The 8943-nt window shown below is 38.7% G+C and overlaps 1 pseudogene; it reads left to right on the plus strand.

Annotated features, from left to right (window-relative positions):
- Window positions 1–3607: 3607 nt before the first annotated feature.
- Window positions 3608–6822, plus strand: LOC143653921 (kinesin-like protein KIF2A pseudogene; annotated as a pseudogene).
- Window positions 6823–8943: the final 2121 nt, after the last annotated feature.

An 8943-nucleotide genomic window follows, 5' to 3' on the forward strand; every position in this document is an offset into this window, starting at 1 on the left:
TGTTTTATTTTTAAAGGGTTGAGTTAAATGTTTTTACTTTTCTAAAAGGTTTAAAAGGAAGAAGAAAAGGAAAGCAGGAAGAATTTGCGATCAAGACCATATATGGCATGCAAAGACAAAATATTTACTATCTGGCCCTTTACAGGAAAAGTTTTCCAATGTCTCTTCTAAGCCAGTATCGCATATTTTGGCTTTCGTTATTACACATAGCACCCCATATCTAGGTTGCCCAGATTTTGAATTAGTCAGGATTAGATTTAGCTGCCAGCAACAGTACTCAATGTAACAGCTATTTTAAGATAATAGCAATTTATTGCCTCTCGCTCAAAAGCCCCCAAAGCAGTACAATACTGGTGTTGCATTTCACAGTGTCACGAACATAGGCTCCTTCTTTTTGTTGCTTTACTTGCACGATTTCAACCTCATGGTCTAGGATGATGGCATTTACATTCGAAGCAGGAGGTTGGAGGAAGGTCAAAGAAGAGGAAAAGTGTAGCTTTCCCTTAAGGAGAGTTCACTGAAGCTGCCACAGAACAGTACGTCCCATTGGATAGAATTTAGATATATGGCCATATGTAGCTGCAGGAGAGGATGGGAAATGCAGGATGAACTCTAGGCAACCATAAAAATTATTTTACTATGAAAGAATGACTATTGAGGAAAACTCACACAGCCTGCCTATATAACAGGAAGGATGTGAGAATTAAATGAAGTAAGGCACATGAGACCTTTCAGCACTGGGCTGGCATGTGATAGATGCCTATAAATCTCAGCTGTCCCTCTCATGCCCTCACCAACTAAAAGGAAATTGCCAACATACCTCAGAGTATCTAAAAGTATTGATACCCATTGAAAGTACAGCATGATAGGAAGAACTCCCAGGGCCCTCACCTCCTTGGTGAGATTTGTATAATAATCTCCTCCCCTCGAGTGTAGGCTGGACCTGGTGACTTGATTCTAACAGTTAGAAATGGCAAAAGTGATAGGATGCCACTTCTGAGATTGTGTTATCAAAGGCTATGGCTTCTGTCTCACTGGCAACTTGCTGACTCTTCTTGCTTGCTCATTCTGATGAAGCAAGTTGCCATGTTATGAGTTGTACTATGAAAAAGGTCACATGGCAAGGAACTGAGGGCACCCTCCAGATAAAAGCTCGTGAGGAGCTAAGTTCTGTCACGTGAGTGAGCTTGGAAGCAGATCTCTCTCCATTTGAGCTTTGAGGTGACCATAGTCCCAACTAACACCTTATTCCAACTTATGAGAGATTCTGAAGCAGAAAATCCAGCTAAGCTATGTACAGATTCCTGCCCCACAGAAACTGCAAGATAACAAATGCTATTTTAGCCACTCAGTTTTGTTCCTTTATACAGAAATAGGTAGCTGATATGACAGTAAAAAGTTATACAGTTGCAGAGAACACAAATGCTTTTATCATCTGAGAGTCACTGAAGTCTTTATGCAAAATCAGAGAAACCAATCACTTTCTCGAATGTATGAATAATTGTTGCCGTTGTCAGTATGTCCAATGCCAGGAAAGATAAAACTTAACGAATGTGCATATACTTAGTAGAGTATGGGTGCATAAAATTGCTGGTTGAGTGGAAAGAAGAAATGAAGTGGGGAGGGAAGGAGTGAAAGAGAGGGGAAGAAGGAAAGAGAGAGGGAAAGAAATGAAAAGGGAAAGAAATGAAAGGCTGGTGAGTTTACTACAATGAATTTAGATTTCTGAGAACCAGAATTAAGAAACAGCAAGTGGATAATACCTTTTGCTCCCATATTTCTAATGGTCCTGGATAAAATTTCCTTTCGATGAGCAATGTCATGATATGAACTACTCCAAATCCAAAAACTTTCACTCAGGAAAGAGAAATTGCTCTAAGTTTGAAAATTTACAAAGACACCTGACAGTCTCAATAAAAGGAATGGACTCTGAGCCAAAGGTCAGTAGTCCAGGTCTGCCACTTGTTAACTGTAATTAACACCCAACTCAAACTGCAAAATAGAGAACAACAATACAAATGCTAAAAATGGTTGGCAGGACAATATTCTTTCCCTAGAATAAGTTCCATATATCACTACCACAATGCCTACATTATCACTTGTCCAATCTCCTATCAACTTTCTTTCTTCCTAACAAGAATCAATTTGATAAACCCTACACCTGAGGGAAAGAAAATACCTGATATGGGTAGCATTTTTCCCCTCCCAGACCCTTGGCAGACATTATAAGTGACTCATTGGTATCCTCCTGATCTAAACAAAGGCCTCAAAATTCTTCTACACGGGACTTCAGATAGTTGCTGCTAATTGATCAGCACAGTAATGAATGACACCTCTATACATGTGCCCGTTCTTCATTACTACATATCTGGAGAACTTACATTATCATTAACAAAACTATTTGTAAACACTTCAATTAAAAAACTGGAAAACAAGTATGCATGAGGATCTGGAGAAATTGAAACCTTATGCATTGCTATAAGAAATGTAAGAGAGTACAGCTACCATAGAAAACAATTTGGCAGTTCCTCAAAAAATTAAACAGAGTGACCATATGACCCAGAAATTCCATTCCTAGGTATAGAGCCAAAAGGATTGAAAATAGATGCTCAAACAAAAACTTGTATACTAATGTTCACAGAACATTATGGCTAATAATTCATATTAGCCAAAGGGTAGAAGCAACCCATATGTCAATCAACTGATGATGGATAAACACAATGTTGTAGATACATAAATGGAATATTTTCAGCCATAAAAGGCATGAAGCACTAATAACATGATTCAAATAAAAGGAATAAAGAGAACAATATATAGTATATTAAACTGATTATTTAAATGTCATTACAGATAATTGACCATTTAAAAAAATATAATGTGGTGTGCAAAAAAACAATTCAATGGTTGAGGTGAAAATTTAAAAAGCAAGAGCCAACTGTATGCTGCCTAAAAGAAATGCACTTATTTAAATTTAAAAGAGGGAAAAAGACATACCAAGTAAGATTAATCAAAAGAAAGCTGGATTGACTATACTAATATCAAAGTAGATTTCAGACCAAAGATTATTATCCAAAAGAAATGTAAGCATGTTTCCACGCAAAAACTTGTGAACAGCTATTCCTATTAGTTTTATATGCAATCATTAAAGAGCTATCCAAACAGAAACTAGCACTCACCAAGAAAAAGAAATGAACCCTTGATACATTTTAACATGGATGGATTTCAAAATGATAATGCAAAGTGGAAGAAGCCAGGTAAAAAACAATACATACTGTATGGTTCCATTTCATAAAGTTCCAGAAAATGCAAACCATAGTGATAGAAAGCAGATCATATAAATATGTCAAAACTAGTTAAGCCGCCCCCCTCCCCCCGGCGTCTGCTCCCCGGCCGGCGGCGCGGGCCCTCCCACTCTCCCCGCGCCGCCTCACGGCCCGGCCCCGGCCCTCGCTTCACCCCGACGCCCCCGGCGTGCGCGTCTTCCCGCCGGCCTGCAGGCCGGGCACCTCCGCCCGCTTCCCCGCCGCTGCTCCTCGCGGCCCCAGATCGCGTTCACGCTGTCGCCCGGGCCGGCGCAGCCGTTGGTAACCGCTCCCCCTCCCACACCTACCCCGCCCCCTCCCCGCCTTTTCCGCCCTCCTGTCCCCCTCCCTCGGCCGGCTGCCGCTGCTCCCGATGAGGTGATGGCAACGGCCAACTTCGGCAAGATCCAGATCGGGATTTACGTGGAGATCAAGCGGAGCGATGGCCGAATACATCAAGCAATGGTAACATCTTTAAATGAAGATAATGAAAGTGTAACTGTTGAATGGATAGAAAATGGAGATACAAAAGGCAAAGAGATTGACCTGGAGAGCATCTTTTCACTTAACCCCGACCTTGTACCTGATGAAGAAATTGAACCCAGTCCAGAAACACCTCCACCTCCAACATCCTCAGCCAAAGTAAACAAAATTGTAAAGTATCGACGGACTGTGACTTCTATTAAGAATGACCCTCCTCCAAGAGATAATAGAGTGCTTGGTTCTGCACGTGCGCGGCCTAGTCAGCTTCCTGAACAGTCTTCTTCTGCACAACAGAATGCACGTAGAAAATCTAATTGTGTGAAAGAAGTAGAAAAATTACAAGAAAAATGAGAAAAAAGGAGACTACAACAGTAAGAACTTAGAGAAAAAAAGAGCTCAGGATGTTGATGCTACAAACCCAAACTATGAAATTATGTGTATGATCCGAGACTTTAGAGGAAGTTTGGATTATAGACCATTAACAACAGCAGATCCTATTGATGAGCACAGGATATGTGTTTGTGTAAGGAAACAGCCTCTCAATAAAAAAGAAACTCAGATGAAAGATCTTGATGTAATCACAATCCCCAGTAAAGATGTTGTGATGGTACATGAGCCAAAACAAAAAGTAGATTTAACAAGGTACCTAGAAAACCAAACATTTCGTTTTGATTATGCTTTTGATGACTCAGCTCCTAATGAAATGGTTTACAGATTTACAGCTAGACCACTAGTGGAAACTATATTTGAGAGGGGAATGGCTACATGCTTTGCTTACGGGCAGACTGGAAGTGGAAAAACTCATACAATGGGTGGTGACTTTTCAGGAAAGAACCAAGACTGTTCTAAAGGAATTTATGCATTAGCAGCTCGAGATGTCTTTTTAATGCTAAAAAAGCCAAACTATAAGAAGTTAGAACTTCAAGTATATGCAACCTTTTTTGAAATTTATAGTGGAAAAGTATTTGATTTGCTAAATAGGAAAACAAAATTAAGAGTACTAGAAGATGGGAAACAGCAGGTTCAAGTGGTGGGATTACAGGAACGGGAGGTCAAATGTGTTGAAGATGTATTGAAACTCATTGACATAGGCAACAGTTGCAGAACATCTGGTCAAACATCTGCAAATGCACATTCATCTCGCAGCCATGCAGTATTTCAGATTATTCTTAGAAGGAAAGGAAAACTGCATGGCAAATTTTCTCTCATTGATTTGGCTGGAAATGAAAGAGGAGCTGATACTTCAAGTACAGACAGGCAAACTAGGCTTGAAGGTGCTGAAATTAATAAAAGTCTTTTAGCACTCAAGGAGTGCATCAGAGCTTTAGGTCGTAATAAACCTCATACTCCTTTCCGAGCAAGTAAACTCACTCAGGTGTTAAGAGATTCATTCATAGGTGAAAACTCACGTACCTGCATGATTGCCACAATCTCTCCAGGGATGGCATCCTGTGAAAATACTCTTAATACATTAAGATACGCCAATAGGGTGAAAGAACTGACTGTGGATCCGACTGCTGCTGGTGATGTCCGTCCAATAATGCACCATCCACCAAATCAGATTGATGACTTAGAGACACAGTGGGGTGTGGGAAGTTCCCCTCAAAGGGATGATCTCAAACTGCTTTGTGAACAGAATGAAGAAGAGGTTTCTCCACAATTGTTTACTTTCCATGAAGCTGTCTCACAAATGGTAGAAATGGAAGAACAGGTTGTAGAAGATCACAGGGCAGTGTTCCAGGAATCTATTCGATGGTTAGAAGATGAAAAGGCTCTCCTAGAGATGACTGAAGAAGTAGACTATGATGTAGATTCATATGCTACACAACTTGAAGCTATTCTTGAACAAAAAATAGACATTTTCATTGAGCTGCGGGATAAAGTGAAATCTTTTCGTGCAGCTCTACAAGAAGAAGAACAGGCCAGCAAGCAAATCAACCCGAAGAGACCCTGTGCCCTTTAAATCATCGTTTGCTGCTACTATAACATAAAATGGTTCAGCTCTCGGGGCTATTTGAAAGTTTGAAATTTTAAGTGTCTGTGGAAAATGTCTTGTCCCTCACCTGAATGACATTTCAATTTTGTGAAACACTCCTTTGTCTACAAAATGCTTCTAGTCCAGGAAGCATAACAAGAATTGGGATCAGTGAAGCATTTTGTTTCATTTACCCAAATAATGATTTACTTTGGGAGATTCTTGCGAATTTTACTTTCTATATAATGAAGTAAGATTGTGGACTTGATCTAGAGGTGGGCAGTAGGAGGAAGCCACAGCATTTCCTTTTAAATTGGTTCAATTTTCATAGCAAGACTAAACAATTTTAAATCCTTTGCCGTGCATGCATACCTCATCAGTGATTGTACATACCTTGCCCACTCCTAGTTAGCTGTGCTCACCTCTTCCTGCTTTGTGCCTTGAGTAAAGGCTACTGACCCTAAATTTCTGAAGCACAGCTAAGATAAATTACATTCCTTATTTGTCACTGTAAATTACCTTTATTGTGTGTACATTTTTATTGTATTTGAGACAATTTTTTGTGTGTGACTAGTTAATTTTGCAGAATGTGCCATATCATTGAACGGAACTAAAGTCTGTGACAGTGGACATAGCTGCTGGACCATTCCATCTTATATGTAAAGAAATTTGAAATTATGATTTTCAAACCATATGACATGTGGTTATAATTTTCTTAGCATTTTCTTTGTAAAGAACTAAAATATAAACTAGTTGGTGTATAATAAAAAGCAATGAAATTCTGAGAAGAGTTTTATCTTAGGATAACACATATATATGCAGTGTGTGTTACAGTGTGGTATTAAAAAAATTAATAGTGCAATTTGATCCTTAATACCATTACTTAAGTTGAAGTGTCCATTACCATCCAAAAATGTACCTTTTTAGTGTACTATTAGAAAAAACTGGCTTCTGATGCATGAACATTTACATGTACATTAAAAGTCCACAATAGAACTGTTAGTTTAAGCCAAGTGTACAAAACTCCTTTGAAAGAGGCAAAAAAAAAAAAAAGTTGATTTTGCCCTGAGAGGCAGATCTAACCTCAGCTCCTTCTAGTACCTGTTGTGTGATGTTTCACCATTATCTGGTGAGCATCACCAGGTTCTCCCCAATAGACTGGTGTGAGGTATGCTACTTTGGGAATGGCAGCACTTACAGATTGCTACTCCAAGGAAAAACACTGGCCACTTTTCATGTAAATATTTTATTAAGGATTTATATATCTCTCTAGTTTTTCTTTAGTTCCCAAGATAAAGTCCAGGGGTGGATTAACAACAACAAAGTCTCCCAAGAATATCTTCTTTCAGTTTACTCCAAGGAACTACAAGCTCATTCATATGAGCCAAAGGGAAGCTAGGAGAATCACCTGAGCCAGATTCCCTACTTCACTGTTCAAAGAACTCAGAGGTCAGTTGTGGGAAATCCTAACATTATGGTGAAAGCTCCTTCTCTGTAAACATGAAATCTAAAACAAATATAGATTTTCACAATAAAAAAAAAAAACTAGTTAAATTGTATAATTTTAAAATGTACAGTTTATTATATGTTAATTATACCTCCATAAAACTAATTTTTTAAAAAGAATAGTAAATATACCCCTCATATTATCTAGCCATTCCATTCCTAGATATTGACCCAAGATAAATGAGAGCATATTTCCATACAAACACCAGTATGTAAATGTTCAGAGCAGCCTTATTTGTAATATCTAATAATCGGGGAAAAAATGTCCCTTAACATATGAATGTATGAATAAGCAAATTATGATACAGTTATACAGCAATAAAAAGAATGAACTATTGATACATGCCACAACATGAATGGATTACAAAATAATTAGGCTGAGTAAGAGAGACCAGACATAATTCCATTTAAATAAAATTCTAGAATATCAAAACTCATTTATACTGAGAGAAAGCAGATCAGGGAGTGTCTGGAGGGAGGAAGCATATTAGCAGTTGTCAGGGTAAAGAGGCAGGAGGGACGGATTACAAAAGGGTGGTAGGAAACTTTTGGAGGTGATTGATATGGTCATCATCTTGACTGTGATCAATTGTTTGGCGAGTATATGCAAACGTCAAAAACATCAAATTGCACAATTTTATTGTGCTGTTTAATGTAGATCAATTATACCGCAATAAAAATGTGTATGGAATAGTAAAAGCAGCAGGATAAGTAGAGAAACCAAGGATTTCTTGATTTCTGAATGAGGATTCAGAAATACAAGAAAGTATTGGTTCAGCTAAGTTGCTGTGGAACCACCAGCAAATCCTCTGTCACCTTCAGTCACTCTTTCTGGTTCTGTGATGTGAAGTGGTTGGATTCAAGGTTTTCAATATTTCCCCCACTTCTAATAGGCCATCTACTATTTGGGGGGGGGGGGGGTTGCAGCACATGGTCTGGGAAACGAACCCCAGTTCCCACATGAAATGCTAGCCTTCTTTCACTGAACCACCCATGCACCTTCTATCTTACTATTTTTAATCATTGACATCAGAGTCTTCAAAACAGATTTTAAAGAGACTGCCAGTGAACTTCCTTAGGAACCTTCAAAATTCATATCACCTAAAAGATAAACAGACATAGCTCACCCTCCACGTTTCCAAATCCCTAAGAAAATGACCATATCCTCCTCAAGCTATGCAGGATATAAGAATAAATGTCCTTAGGCAATGAAATGTTTTAAAATGAAACTCAATTTACTGTTATGATATCTCCAAAAGCCTTGCAGTTTTGTTAACATAGTCCTAGAAATAGCTTTCTCTCATTCTAATGAGAACACAACCTGGTAAACCTACATTCCAGAGATAATTACCCTCTCCTACGTGTTCTTCTCAATGAGAATAGGTAGATTGTGAGCAATTTTAGCCTATATCTTTCATCTGGCAGTTATGAAAATTTAAACTTATACGTTTGTATGTATGGCTCCTTTAAGACTTACTAGCATTCAGAACAAGCTCTCTCGACTTGCTTTCTCTGATAGGAGCTGGGATAAATCATAACCTTTGAATTGTTTCAGTGGTTTCCTGTTAGAGGTTATGAATTTTATTGGTAGTCTAATGTGCCTCTGCTAAATCCTAGAGACTTATATTCCAATGCCCAGTCACTGTCCCATCCCCCCAACCAAATGATTATGAGATG

Source organism: Tamandua tetradactyla, chromosome 13 (genome assembly GCF_023851605.1).
Source record: "Tamandua tetradactyla isolate mTamTet1 chromosome 13, mTamTet1.pri, whole genome shotgun sequence".
Taxonomy (NCBI): domain Eukaryota; kingdom Metazoa; phylum Chordata; class Mammalia; order Pilosa; family Myrmecophagidae; genus Tamandua; species Tamandua tetradactyla.